Genomic DNA, 15,967 nt, shown 5'->3' with positions numbered 1-15,967 from the left:
TCTATTCTTTCCATCTGTGAAATGGGAAGATAATAGACTCTACTGGGAGGGGAATACAGAGAGCTGTGAAAGGGATCTGTAAACTTCAAGTGGAATTAAAAAGTGAGGGATGGTTATTATTAGGAGTAGGATTACCACAGCATAAAAGAAAAGCCACATTGGCTGCAGGTCCTGAAGGCTGACAACAGCAGGAAGGAGATGGCTGGGCTTCCGCTTCCATCTCATTGGTTCCAGCACAGAAACCCCACCCTGGCTGGAAAGAGAAGATTGGGCCTTGTTGAAAGATACCCCGACTATTCTCTTTTTTTTGTCAGATGTTAAAGGGTCCTCTCGGCTTCATATATGCATTTCTCCTTCTTCCTTTTCAATTCATTTTGCCTTTGACACCTCTGTATCATTACTTATTAGCAAGCTGCAGGCAATTTAATAGCTAATTTTCATTGATGCCAGGCTCTGTTCTAAGAGTTACTGTAGTAACTCATTTATCCTCCAAGCAACTGTTGGAGATACTTTTTTATTACCTCTGTTTTCCAGAGGAGGAAACTGAGGCATGGAAAAATTAAACAACCGGTATAGTCTGCAGGAAGTAGATCTAAGATTCAAACTCTTGCCGTCTGGCTGCAGACTGTTGATGCTCTTAGTCACTAGACCAGAACTCCTTTTAGACTTGATGACAATCAAGACAATTAGGGCAGAAGAGGCTCCAGGAAGACTACTCTACTGCAGTCCTCTCAGATCTCGAGTGACTACCCTGTGCAGAGGATTTGCTGAGACTGGGATATCTCAGAGCCCATATCTGCCCACTGACCTTGACCCCGAGAACCTTTCTGGGTCCACTAGCACTGGGGGAACCAGGAGAGGGGTCCGGGTGATCTGACTCCACAGCCTGTTCTGCTCATCATGAACCTAAACTGTCTTGAAAGGAGCACAAATTGGTAAAGGGTTTTCAGAAACAAATGCTGAAGCAGGCTGCTGGTATTCGTGGAGACTCCACATTCAGGATCAGTTTCTATTTCATGCTTCAGGCAACTGGCAAATACGACTGCAAACACTTCAGTGTCCAGAAGCAAGTTGCCAAAGACCCTCTGTCTGAGGAAGCACACCCGGCCCTCACTGCTGGGGGAGCAGCCGAGACCATTTGATGCCAGGTGATGTCTGCTGCTCTGACAGTTCCTGGAATCCATTCCTCCAGGAGTTTGGACAACATATGCTCTGACGGTGGCCTTTCCTCTCCCAGAACATGATGTCACTCTCCAACCCTAAGCCTCAAATGGTTTGCAGATTTTCTGGGGTGACTATTTCCTGTGTTCTGAGATCCCAGGTGGTGAAAGCATTCTCCTTGAGAACTGTGGACAGCGTTTACATGGAAAGCTGCTTACATCAATTAGGACATGGCTGGTGGCAAGGAACAGAAAACACAGCCCGAGCTCAATACACAATAAAAGGGAATTTATTAGCTCATGTAACCGGATGGTCTCTGGAGAGATTTCAGATCAGGATGGATAGAGTGACTCAAATGTGTCACAAAGGACCCAGCTTTCTTTCTACCTCTTCTGTTTTCTTGATGTCAGGTTCATCCCAGGGTGGGTTCCCCTCAGAGGAGCATGAGGACTCCTGGAAGCCTCTGGGAGCATGCTTCCTTGCCCATTTCTAGTGGAAAGAGTAGCTGTCCCAAACCATTAAATGCAAGTCCTGGGCCTCTGATGGGGTCGTCTAAGGTCCAATGCCCACCCCTGAACCAACCACCATGGCCATAAGCAGACCGCAATTGTTTTCTTTTTTTTTAAATTGGGGTGCATGTGCATGTGTGTGTGTGCACGTGTTTTAAATGAAACACGCTACTGTCTTGCTTCCATGAGTGGCTGCAGCCATGGGAAAAGGGGAGGGGAACTGGTCCTGACCAGGTGGGGTCACATCCACAACATTCCCCTCACACATAGAACTAAACAGAGGAGCACAGTCACTACCATGGTTGGAGGGTTAGAGGTCGGCAGTACAGGGCCAAGGAGGAGTGAGCAGGGAGCAGGACTATCATGAAAATACACAGAGCCTCCATAAACTGTGGGGCCTAGGGGACACTGGGAATGCTTTGACCCAAGAGAAATCAGATCCAAAGTGGTGTAAGAAAACAAAACCAACACCAAAGGTGGCTTAGGAAGGCAAGAGCCTTCAGGGATGAAAGGAAGAAGAAGGTCCATGGGGTGGGGTTGGGTGCTGTTGGTCAGCTGAGGTGAAGAGGTGGCCCTCCTGCTGCTGGAATGCCCTCAACCCCTCAGGTCTAGGGAGAACTAGCCCTGGCAGGCGGGTCTGGGGCTGTTGGTGCTCCAGGCCGGAGGCTAGACGGGGCTCACAAAGGCTGCCCCTCCAGGGACAAAGGGTGCTGCCCCCCGCTCTTCTGCAGGGTGCCTGGGTCCCTGACCTTCTCCTGACAATTTACTTGTAATTCATGCTTGATCTCCATCAGCTTCTTCTGGATGATATCCTAGGAGCTGGCATAGATCATCCTGCTCTTAGAGAGTAAAGACTGAGGGATCCAGAGGGTAAACAAAAGGCCCCCCTTCTTGCACTCCTGTATCTCCTCATTTACATCAGAGAGGACATAGTGACAGTCCTTGATCATCAATGTCTTGACAAAGGTGACACAAGGGTTGTTGCCTGCCTGGCCCACATCACCAGGAACTCCTGGCCCTCCTCCCTGAGGACCTTCTTATCCTCCTGGAGGTCTCAGAGCACCACCTTCTTGTGCTTCTTTACCTCCTTTGGCATTGATGGCTTGTGCACTTGCATATCAGGAAACCCTTGATACCATTAGAGACAGTCACAGCAGAGACTGTGTTTCTGGAAGTGAAGAGGAGATGGCAAGGAGAGCCAAAGAAGGCAGGAGCCGCTGCACTGCCACCAGGACCCCTCAGGCCAGGATTGTTTTCAGTTGGTCCATCGACCCCTAGATCTAGAAAGTGAGCACCATGTCCACCCTAGTACATTGTTCCTTTGATTTCTCATGGGTTTTTCTGGAGTCACTAAAAATACCAAATATGGTTCAATAAACCAACATAGTAAATGGCAACTAGTCTTCTGGTTGGCCAAGTCAGAAACCTTGGAATCATTCTTGACTCCTTCATTTCTTTCAGCCAGCCGTGTCCAGTTTATCATCAAACCCTATCAGCTCCACTACGAAATACAGCAAGAATCTGACACCTTCTCACTTTGTCCACAGTGTCGCCCTGGTCTAAGCTGTCCTCATCTTCCATCAAACTACAGCAAGAGCCTCCCACTTGTCCCCTGCTTGCTCCTCTGTTATCTCATCTACAGGGAAGCCAGAGTAATCCTTTTAAAAAGTAAGCCATATCACATCACCTCTCACCCCAAAAGCCCCTGGTGGCTCCCCCTCACTCCAAAGAAAAGTCAAAAGACATAACAAGTGGCCTAGGAAGCCCTACCTGTTCTAGCTCATTACTTCTTCAATTTTACCTCCTACTAGTTTCCCATTGCTGATTCTGCTTCAGCCAGACTGGCTTCTTGCTGTAGCCCCAAAATATCAAGTATGCCCTGCCTTCAGACCTTGTACTGAACACCTTTCTGCCCAATATCTTTTTAGCTAATTCCCTTTCTTCAAAAGTAATGTTATCAGAAAGATGTTGTGTGACCACCTGTGTGCAGACATACCTAGTCCATCTAGAAGCCAGTGACATTGATTTTCATAGCACTTGCCACTACCTAAAATATTTAAGTATCTGTTTACATATCATTTGTCTCTGCTAGAACAAAAGTTCTATGATAAGTTTATTTATGACATATCCCCCAATATCTAAAACAGTGAAGGCATTCAATAAATAGTTACAGAGAATGAATGAAAGATTTTAAAAAAATAATACGCAAAAGAGGAAATGGCTAACAACAGATGAAAAAAATGTTCAGCCTTTCCTATACACAAAGAAATTAGCCAATTCTTTGTTGGCCTCAGCAAGATTTTGGCCTCTTAAATTGGCTAGAACAATCAAATAATAAATCTATGACTGTTGATAACAGTGAATTGGTATTTTCATGTATTATTGGCAACCATCTCACTGAATCACTAAATAGATAATTGTTTGGTATCTGCTCTATACCAACCATTGTGCAATTTTCCTGGATATACCATAACCCATAATGAAAGCCAAAGTCTGTGTATTAGTCAGGATTGAATAGATTGGCTGTGGTAACAAATTAACTCTGGAATCCTACCAGTTTGCCATAACAAATGTTGGCTTCTTGTTCACTCAACATACCTTCCTCAGATTGGTAGAGGTGAGGTTTACCTCTTCCTTCCCCTCACATTTCTTTGGCCAGAAATAGTCACATCACATGGCCCTACCCTACTCCCACCCAAGGAGACTAAGGAGCGAAGTCCTCTGCCTGCCCGAAAGGAGTGAAGAGACAGATGTTGGTAAATGCCAATGATGTCTACCACAGTCCTGATCAAGAAATCTCAGCACCTACTGAAATAACCTAAAGCATATTAAAAGCTACATTAAGGAAGATGTTCAATAATGTCTTATTTACTATTTTGACAGATTGAGAGAATCTTAAAATGTTGAATAATGAGGAAATAAAGAATTGGAATTATAGTTTGTCCGGGTACAATAGATAATTACACAGTCATAAAAATGATGGTTAATGTATAATTATTGTAAAATAGAAAAATAAAACTTGGGAAATGAATACTGTAATTATATCATTAAAATATGCCTAATGAAAAGTATTCTTTAAAAATACAGATGTAATCATTCAATAAATATTCATTCAACAAAACCACTTAGATGGTAGGCCCTGCAGATTCAGAGATAAAACACAGTGTGTCAGACCTAGAGGTGCTACAGCCGTGTAAGATTTAGGATGGACTAAAAGAAATCCCTGCCTAAAATCAGAACAGTGAGTCTAATAATTTTATAGATTCACATAGGGTAGACTTTTATTCCATTTTGACTTGAATCATGAAGGGAATTAGAGACAATGAATCATCACTCACTCAACAGATAGCTACCAAACATGCATTAAGTGGGTGGCCAAGATGATCGAGATGCCAGACCATGCTTCTGACTTCAGAGGGTTTACACTCTAACTGGAATCCTGGCCCTTGCTGGCCTCAGCTTCTGTCCTGTAGAGCTTCTCTAGGTAATGCTCCACATCAGACTTATGAAAATTCCTGGTACCTAAAATAGTGTCTGGCACATAGTTGGTGTCCTGTAAATTCTGGTGTTTTCCCAAAACCTATTCTACATATGGGCTCCCCACCTAGGTTGATGACATCAATGTCCTTCATTGCTCAGGTCAAAAATGTGGAGTCAGGGATACCTGAGTGGCTTAGCGGTTGAGTGTCTGCCTTCAGCTCAGGGTGTGATTCTGGGGTCCTGGGATCGAATCCCACATCAGGCTCCCTGTGAGGAGCCTGTTTCTCCCTCCGCCTGGGTCTCTGCCTCTCTGTGTGTCTCTCATGAATAAATAAATAAAATCCTTTAAAAAATGTGGACTTGGGGATCCCTGGGTGGTTCAGCAGTTTCACGCCTGCCTTTGACCCAGGGCACGATCCTGGAGTCCTGGGATCGAGTCCTGCGTCGGGCTTCTGGCATGGAACCTGCTTCTACCTCTGCCTGTGTCTCTCTGCCTCTCTCTCTCTCTATGTCTATGTCTATCATAAATAAATAAAAATAAATCTTTAAAAATAATGTGGACTTATTCTTGACTCCCCTCTTTCTCTCACACTCCATGTCAAATCTGTCAAAAAGTCCTATAGGTCCCACCTTCAAAAAATATTCCAGAATCAGACCACTTCTCGTTCCCTCCATGCTACCATCCCAATCTAAGCCACCACCATCTTCTGCTCTTTACTTCATTGTATTCTCTGAATGTTTGTGTCTCCCTCAAATTCATTTTGAAACATAATCCCCAGTGTGATGGTACTAAAAGGTGGGGCCTTTGGAGGTTATTACATCATGAGGTCTCCACCCCCATGAGTGGGATTAGTGCCCTTAAAAAAGAGGCCCCTTCCACCATGTGAGGTGACAGCCAAAGGACAGTCATCACCAGACACCAAGTCCACTAGCACTGTGATCTTGGCTTCCAGGACTGTGAGAAATAAATGTTTATTATTTATAAGTCCCCCAGTTTAGGGTATTTTTGTTACAGCAACCTGGACAAGCAAAGATGCTGCAGTAACCTCCTAACTGGCCTCCTGGATCTACTCTCACCCCCTATAGTCTATTCTCCTCACACCAGTCAGTGAGAGCTGATTAATCTTAAGTCTGATCATGATATTTCTCTGTTTAAGTCTCCTCAGACTGCTCTGCTCTGGAGTCAACATCATAGTCCTTATAGTGGCCTTTGTGGTCTTTCCTCAGAAGCTCTTGACCCTGTCAGACTCAAAGGCTCCTTTAGCAGCAAATATTGCATAACACATCCTTTACAGTCCAGAAATGGAATTTAAGGATAATATGACCTCCCTCCACACACAGCTTTTAAAAAGGAAAACCGCATAATGTCCCATCTAAAATACAAAGCATAAGTTTAAAAAAAGTAATCTGTAATCAAATATCTATTTCAACATGGAAACATCTAGACATGACTATGCTTGAACAAATACAGCTCCATGAGTTTCAGAAACACCATCGAATGGTGCCACCCCAGTGAAAACCACTGACCTTCACCCTCTGATCTGCTTTCCCTTCTCTAACCTCACATTAATCATCTTGTTCTTCTCTCACTCTGTTCCAGGCCTGCTTCACTTCCCTATGTTTCCAGATGGCCAGGCACTGTTCCTGCCTGGGGAGGAACAGAATGCAATGGCATTATTCTGTCAGGGAGACCCGTGGCTCATTCCCCTACAGCCTCAGCTCTTTCCTCAGGTGTCCATTTCTCAGTGAGGCCAAACCTGACCACCCTCTTTAAAATACCAGCCCTCCTCCCCAGGGGGACTTCCTGTCACCCCTCCCTGCTTAGTTTTCTCCCTGCCACTTATCTGACATGCTGGGTATTTTAAAAATATGCTATTGTCTGCATCTGTTCCACAAGGTCATAGGTTTCTATTCCACTGAGTCCTTGTTATATCTATACATGCGTGGCTGGAACATAGTGGGTGTGCGATAAATACTTGTTGAATGCATGAAAACAATGAATGGAGGTATATATTGAGCAATTGAACAGATTGCTACAGACATCTAGCAACGTGGCATTACTCCTGAAACACTTGCCTCCATGTCCCTATATCTCGCTCCTCCCCAAAACTTCTCTCTTCCATCCTTGTTGCTTTCCACTGGATCCTCTATTTCCAGTCTGATGCTTGGTCTAGCTTCCTCCAACCTCGGTAGCACATCTGGCTTACAGATCCATCTCACTCCTAGATCCAATCACATTGTGACAGCTTCCTGGCAATACCCATCTTGTCTGCCTCCCCTCTACCTTCCCGAACAGTCCATCACTTTGTCTGCAAATGCACTGCCTCTGATATGCTTGTCAAACTCCTCCTATCCTTTGAGGATAGGTTCAAATTCCTTCTTCTTCCTCAAGGACACCTGATCCACCAACCAGAAGTCAGCTTCATGTCCCAGAGACCTCATAATGATTTGTAACTGTTCCAGACCCCAATACATCCTCTGCTGTAAAAAGCCATTGTGTTCACTTTAAGCCTCCTGCTAGTTTAAATTAAGTACAGAGAGTAAGTTTATTCATCTCTTGCTTCTCCCCTGGTACATGGTAGATGGGCAATGAATATTAAATGAGATCATTTATGTCAAACCCTTCATATAGCTCCTGGCACAGTGAATGCTCCATCAGTGCTGGCTGCTAATACTGCTTAGTACACAAAGGAGGCAGAGTTCAGTCCCACCCAGAGGACAGTGACAACCCATGAGGCCGGTTAGGTGGATTTTGAGACCCTGTGTTATGTCTGAGTCCTTGTTTCTCACTCCCTGTGCCTCTTCCCATCCCAGCAGGTACCCCATGTTCTCAGGTCCCTCCAGCTCTCCGACAGCAATGGACAGCTCCTGGGCCAGGCTCACCACATCCCCTCCCACGGGCCTGAGATGTCTTCCTTTTTGCCTGTCCCAGCTGCTTGCAAGGCTGCTTGTAAATATAACCCACAGATAGGGGAGATGGTACTTAAAGCCTCCGGGCCAACCCTCAACCAACATGGGTGAGAGTTGTTGGAAAAATGCCCCAGCCTCCTTGACTCACAGAGGGGCTATTCTGAAGCATGTCCTCCATGGTTTCCCAGGAGAACTCCCTGGGATTGAGTCCCTGTTGCCCCTGACAATAACCTATTTCTTGGGTTTTCTCTCTTCCCTGACTTACCTCTCCCCCTTCCTTAATTGTGCTTTTTGGGATCATATTCCAAAACTACAGCATTTAAATCCTGCTCTAGAAGAAAATATCATAAGTCAAGGGTGCCTACCCCTTTACTCTGACAAAGCCCTAAATGCTCCTCATCCTGACACTACTTCCCTACGACCCACTAGCACAAGCTCTCTGGCACCAGACAATCCTTGGGTTATCTGTGGAGACAAAAACTGGAGGGAGGAGGTACCTGTCAATTTTACTCTAAGTTTGCTTCCACCCTTATAGAAAATGTGCCCAGGAAATGGTTGCTGTGACCCACCATTTAAAAACAAACTCCTTATTCTTGCTCTCAGATGTGATCAAGCACTCAGATCTCTATAAGGACACATTCTACCTTGTTGAGACCAACATGTTATAAAAACACAATGAACTTACTGTTTATGGCTCAATTTTTTGCTTTTGTTTTTATACTGTATACGTTTATCAACGAGGCCCTCAATTATTCACCGAAGCCTGGTCCCTCTTCTCCCAGAGTATATGACTAGATTATAGCCTCAGCCTCCTTTGCACTACAGATGGAATGACGGAATTCTGGCCAATGGAATGTGACAACTTATGTGTACCATCTCCAGGCCTGCCCATTAAAACCCTCCAATAGATGATCCTCTGTGTCTTCACTTATCTGTTGTCTGGAAGCAAAAGACTCTATGGCCCCAGGGTATAGCAGAAGTCAAGGTGGCAGTACCTTGAGCCCTAAATCACCATGTGGAAGGTGCCGACACTGGCTTGGCTCTGAGAAGAAATAACTACTATTGTCTTAAGCTGAAATTTCACGGTTTGTTGTAGCATCTAGTGTTATACCAAGTAATATGAAAATTGGTACCTAGAAGTGGAGTGCTGCTATAACCCAAACCTAAAATAATACAGTATTGGCTTAGCAGTTGAGTGGTAATTAGTGAGGAAAGTGATATAAGAAGCTGGAAAGAAAGAAACTTATTTCATAAAGCGGCAAACATCTGGTACAACTGTTGCTTTCAATGGCAGACAAGCCTACTAAGCCTGTGGTCCCAGGGGAAGTGGTTGGAAAGAGTCAGAATAATAGCATATGTTGACTTTTCCCAGGTTAAGGACCAGGGTGAGGTGATTGTGACACTTAGGGCACAGAATTAAGGAGGTAGCTGCTTGCACAATTCTTCTCTTAGCGAGAATTACAAGAAAGAGATGAGTTCAGGAAAGATTGGCTTGTTTGCAAACAGATATGAAAGAGGCTACAGAGTCCAGAAACTAGCTCTCAGAGGTTAGAAAAGCCTACTCATTTTGGATCCCAAATAGTAAACAATCTATTTGAACAACAAAAGCCTCTTCTGACTTAGGTCTACTAACAAAGACCTGATTAAGGACGTGACATTCCCATCCATGCCTATTATTTCAGGTAGTCTCAAAACAGCTACTCTTTTTTTTTTTTTTTTAAGATTTTATTTATTTATTCATCTGCATATTCATGCAGAGACAGAGAGAGAGAGAGAGAGAGAGAGAGAGAGAGAGAGAGAGGCAGAGACACAAGCAGAGGGAGAAGCAGGCTCCACGCAGAGACCCTGACATGGGACTCGATCCAGGGTCTCCAGGATCACACCCTGGGCTGCAGGCGGCACTAAACCGCTGTGCCACTGGGGCTGCCCAAGACAGCTACTCTTAAGAGAGAGAAGTATGAGGGGGCTTAAGAAATATGTATAGGAAAAACCTTTGGGAATGAACTTTTGCTCATGGGACTGCTAGGAGGCAAAGATGAGCACATTCTGAATTTTTAGGGAATTATATTGCCAAAGAAAAAAAACGAGCCTAGATCTAAAAGGCCTTTGATAGTTTGAATCTTGAATGAACCTTTGAGTCTCCAAATTTGCACAAGCAGGAAGTGGGCTTCAGAAGCTATGTAGCCCTCTAAGAGGAACAGGCTCACCAACACCCACCTCATGGGTTCATGGGTGGTCATGGAGGATAACAGTTAAGGAAGAACTTCCAGAGAGCAGAGAGGACTACAGAAAGCAAAGGACAGGGAGTTCTTCCCAGAAAGGAAAACCAGGCTGTAATAAGGAGGGAGGAACCAAGGAACTCACTTGGACTCCTAGGACAGGGTCATAGCACAATATCTTCCCATTGGTACTTCACCATTGTCAGGTATTAGCATTGCTGTGTGTCTCCATCACCTCTTTCCAAATGGGCACAGCTATTACTTTATCCCATCTTTGCCCATCACTTTATATTGGATATGGGACATGGCAGCTGGTCCTTTTAGTTCAGAAGTCAATGGACAACAAGGAAAACACCCTATCCTGATGGAAAAGGCCAGACATCACCCAGAAATTCAGGATTTTTAGCTAAATACAGTAACCATAAAGGGAATTGGGTTGTTTCTTTTGGGAAGAGAATGAGTGTGTTGTTTGTGTGCAAAGAAAGGTTATTGAAGGAGGTCATTTGGTCATCAAAGGATGGACTGTGGCAAAATCTGTGTGTTCACTAAAATCATTTCCTCTTTTATCTGGAAAGACAGCTAGAATACATTTCTTAAAAAAAAAAAAAAAAAAGATTTTCTTTTTAAGTAATCTCCATACCCAACATGGGGCTCAAACTTACAACCCCAAATCAAGAGTCACATGCTCCATCGACTGAGCCAGCCAAGCACTCATAGACTGTATTTCTTAACAACAGTTTCAATTACATAAGGCTATGTGTCTGGGTTCTGGCAAATGGCATGAGCAGATGTCTACTGCCTTCAGGCCTCACCCATTAAAAACTTCCAACAGATAATCCTCTGTTTTTATTCTTCATTTGTCAGAAGAGAAGGATTTTGAGGCTCAAAGGTATAGGAAAACTACAAAATGAAAAGAGTCTGGGTCCCTAAACTTTCTACCAAACATCTGCAAATGAGTTACACGTGCAATGAGAAATAATCATTTATTTAATTGAGTCAATAAAATTTTATGGTTTATTTGTTACAGCAACTATCATTGTCCTCATACAACGTACTTACAGGTTTGTTATCAGGACTGAATGAATTAATGTGAAAAATGGTGCCTAGTGCCTGATATGTGAAAAGGGGTGCTCTGTAAGTATTGTCTACTCTTATTTGTTTGAGAACAGGCAAAAATCTGTCATGAACTCTGGCTTGGCAGAAAGCAGCAGCAGCAATGGAAAACAACATAAACTCAGGATAATATTCCCAGCTTTAATTGGAAAGTCTTGAAGCCTGTAAGAGCCAGACCCTAATCCTGGGGCACACTTGGGAATTTATAATACCTCTTCTAATCCACTTCCTGAGCCAACTCTAAATTCCATTCTTTAGTGCCACATAAGTTTGAAAGCCAAAAAATTATTTACTTTAGAGTCTCTCAAACAAAACCCAGGACAATGTGTGTTTATGCAAATATCCAGGTAACTTTAAGAGCTTTGCTTCATAGAACTAAAAGAAAGGTAGAGATTTTCAGTACAATAGCCTACCACTGGAGCAGAAAATGGAGATGTGTTTCTACCCAGCCAAAAGCATGGCTGCAGAACCAGCTGAGTCTGGTCTACCAATCTAAGGTTAAAAAAAGAAAGAAAAGGGGGAATAAAAAACCCCGTGAGGCATACCATAATTTCTTTGACCACATTCTAAAAGGAAAGTCAATTACAGACACCTTTCACTTACCTCCTGAAACATGTTTTTAAAAGTAAATCTTGCTATTTTATATCAGACTTTGTAGCTTTGTGATATTCTGAGAAGTTTCATTTCATTTAGTTTGACACATACTTATTAAGGGTCTAGTATGTGCTTGGCTTCTTTTAGCATATTTGGTTCTGCAAAACATCACGGTAATTACAGAATGTGTTCTTTTTTGTATACAATATGCTTACTAGTATCATAAGGAATGCTACATACCAAGTGAACTATTACAAAAAGAAAACATTTTGGACTCAGAAAATAAGAATAATACTAGAATCCTGTGCTCTTATTAATCAATGGCAAAGTTGAAGATGGAAAAGTTACTCTTGTATTCTAGGTAGAAAAAGGAGGGTCAATTCATATAGCAGTTTGTGGATCTAAAATTATTTAAATACTCTGACCCCAACGTGTTGGCTTACAAACTCCAAGCCTATAAAAGACAAGATTGTTGTTAGCAACCGATGCCTTCTTAGGTCTTTGGGCGATGTGTCCTAACTCACCCAGCTATCACCTCTGATCAGATTGATTGATTGATTGATTGATTTATCTATCTCTCCAGCAGGGATTTCAAGGTCAGTGATGACCACCACTTTAGAATGTCATGACCCCTTGACTTTCCACAATGCTCCCCTTTCCAATTCAAAGTCCTGGGTAACTGCCAAGGTCACTCATCATCCTGCCTTCTGTTTAGGTTTCAGAAATACAAATGATGCAATCTTTTGCAACATAATTGAATGACAAAAGATGGTTAGCCTTATTATATAAGGAACTCCTACTGACCAATAAGAAAATGCAAATATTCTAAAAACATATATAAGATACAAATGGCAAATTCACAAGTATACTTAGCCAATAAAGATCCAAAAAACTTGACTTAATTAGTAATCACATTAATATAAATTAAAATATCAAATTTCTTTCTCCAAACAAAAAGAAAAATTTAGACGAGCAAAATAGTAGCATATGGGAATTCAGAAATGGACAGTTTCATACATGCTGGGAGAAAAATAAATTAGCATATTTCTAGAAGTCAAGGTGCATTTACAAGGCAAATAAACTATATATGTCTTTTTTATTTTAACTTTTAAGATTTTTTTTTAAATTCCAGTATAGTTAACATACAGAGTTATATTAGTTTCAGGTATACAGTATAGTGATTCAACAATTCTACACATTACTCGGTACTCATCAAGAGAAGTATACTCTTAATCCCCTTTACATGTTTCATCTATCTCCCCATCCACCTCCCCTCTGGTAATCATAATTGTTCTCTATGGTTTAGAGTCTATTTTTAAAAACTGTATATGTTTTTGACACACTATTTCTTCATCTAAGAATTTTTTTCTGGGATGCCTGGGTGATTCAGTGGTTGAGTGTCTACCTTCAGCTCATGGTGTGATGCTGGGGTCCTGGGATTAAGTCCTGCATCGCGCTCCCCACAGGGAGCCTGCTTCTCCCTCTGCCTGTGTCTCTGCCTCTCTCTGTGTCTCTCATGAATAAATAAATAAAATCTTCTTAAAAAAGTTTTTTCTAGGAAATAATCATAGATACGATAAAACTTTAGTAGAAAGAGGGTCAATGCAGAATTAACATTATGAATGACTAGAAATACAAAATATAACAAGATAAGATCAGGCAAATAAAGTATGCTATGCCATTTTTTAAAAAATAACTTATTTATTTATATCTATATAAATCTATATATAGAGAGAGTGCATGTGCACACGAGTGAAACAAGGGACAGAGGGAGAGAATCCCAAGCAGACTCCCCCCTGAGTGAGAAGCCTGATGCAGGTCTCTATCTCAGGACCCTGAGATCATGACCTGAGCTGATATGAAGAATCAGACACTTTGACGGTTTGTATGACCTAGACTCCCTATAACATTTTTATAGAGCACCGTGTAACCACTCAAAATAATGTTGTACAAGGATACCTAGTGACCAGAAAGATATTCACACATATTGTTAAGGGGGAGAGAAAGCAGAGTATCAAGAAATACACACAGAAGCATCTGATTTGTGTGCACACAAGCATCTGCTTGTGGCTATGCGTGTGTTTCAAGCTGTATCTATATCTGTGGGTCTATGATCATCTTTATATACAGATTCAGAAGGATGTTTCCTCAAAAGTTATGTGGATCTTGTGGGTACTAGGAGTTGGTTTATTGACGTTATTTTATTTGATCCCAACAACAATCCTATGAATTAGGTTCTATTTTCTCCTCTTTTGCTGTGATAGAAACCAAGACGTAGGGAGGTTGAGAAGCTTCCCAAGTTTCTTACTTACACAGCCCTTACTTACACAGGGCTGAACTCAAACAGTCTGACTTTAAAAACCTACAGTGTTTTTATTAAGGACAATGTAGTCAGTTATCTGTGATGTTAAATTTATTCAACATAAATAATAGTACTTTTTAAAGAGATTAGATCCTTCTTGCTTTTTTGAGATGAACATAACCGTTGCGCAATGAAAAGATAAGATTGTAAACAGTTACCGTTTTCTTTTTTAATGGTCTTAGGACATTTAAAAGTTGATAACCTGGTATCAATTCTCCCATTTTATTTTTAATTACACTAGTCCTAGAATTTAAAAGTTAAAAAGCCATGGATGACTGAGGGAGCAGCGTCTGCAAACCTCATAAAACTACATGTAAAAACATGATTATATTGATTACATGCTTTCTTCCGGTGAGAGGCCCATGGCTTCCTGGCTAATTCTTGGAATCATCCTGACTGAGAGATTAAGAGCTTCTATTTGATTGTTTCCCCCTTTATTATCCAACACACACCTTCACCAGGCCATGGGATCACATCCCCTTTCCCTTTTCAAGATTTTATTATTTCTTCCCAAGAAATGGAGGGAGTGGAGGGAGGGAGGGAGGGAGGGAGGGAGGGAGGGAGGGAGAGAAAGAGAGAGGCAGAGACATAGGCAGAGGGAGATGCAGGAAGCCCGATGTGGGACTCGATCCCAGGACCCCGGGATTACAACCTGGGCCAAAGGCAGATGCTCAACCACTGAGCCACCCAAGTGCCCTCCTCCTCATTTTCTGAGACCATCCTTCGTGAACTACCTTTTACCTTCTCTCCTCTCCTATTTCTTCTCTTTACATTTTCAATCTCTTTCTCTATTCTGGTGCCTTCTCATTCTCCTACAAATATGCCCTAATCTCCTTAACTCTAAAAACAACTCTTCCCTGAGACCCTGCTTATCCCTTAAACTGTCATTCATCTCTTCATTCATACAACATACTATCTACTCTATGTCAGCCACTGGAAATAGAGATGAACAAGACAAAGTCTCTGACCTTATAGAACTTCATTTTTAGAAGAAGATAAGAAATGCCTTATCAGTTAAGAATATTTTCAATTACAAGAATTAGACACCTCACTTACAATGGCTTAAACCCTTCTCTATGACACAAGGTCCAAAGGTATGGTGATTGCTGGTATCCGTTGCCATCAAGGACCCAAGGACTTTTTTCTGGATTTCTGCTCTGGTATCTTTAATATGTTGACTTTTTGCTATTATGTTTGTCACTCATAGTCCCAAGGGGGCCATGGCAGTGCCAGAATTCCACTTTCAGCATAGAAAGAAGGAAACAATAGAACAATAGTGTCTACCTTTTTTGTGAGGAAAGCAAAAGCCTCCTCCAAAACACATGAGAAGACGGACTTCCTTCTGTTTCATTGACAGGATGGTGACTGGAGAAAACAGGCATCTGGCATTCTTGCTTTTGCTTGCAAACAGCAGGTAAGAAGGAGGCTGAGAATGGCTGTGGGTTAGCCCAGCAACGGTGCTCAAAACACATAACTGAACAAATAAATAAAATAAAATAAAAGAGTAGAAAGGATATAACTTCCTGCTCCTTAAGTATGGGTTGTGCATACTGACTTCCTTCTAAAGAGCACAATACCAAACAGGGGAGAGAAGAGTAATTTTATAGTGGAGAAACCTG

General features: G+C 42.3%; 1 long non-coding RNA gene across 1 annotated transcript in view; it reads right to left on the bottom strand.

The window, feature by feature from the left end:
- The window catches only part of LOC140602911 (uncharacterized), an 84,536-nt gene that overhangs the window by 40,251 nt on the left and 28,318 nt on the right, over positions 1-15,967 (bottom strand). Inside the window, exon 2 of the long non-coding RNA XR_012005892.1 lies at positions 15,633-15,822. This is a non-coding gene — a long non-coding RNA (uncharacterized lncRNA). The remainder of the gene's footprint in view (positions 1-15,632; positions 15,823-15,967) is intronic.

This window comes from Canis lupus, chromosome 13 (assembly GCF_048164855.1).
Source record: "Canis lupus baileyi chromosome 13, mCanLup2.hap1, whole genome shotgun sequence".
Classification (NCBI taxonomy): Eukaryota; Metazoa; Chordata; class Mammalia; order Carnivora; family Canidae; genus Canis; species Canis lupus.
This window is presented reverse-complemented; position numbering and strand designations above follow the sequence as displayed.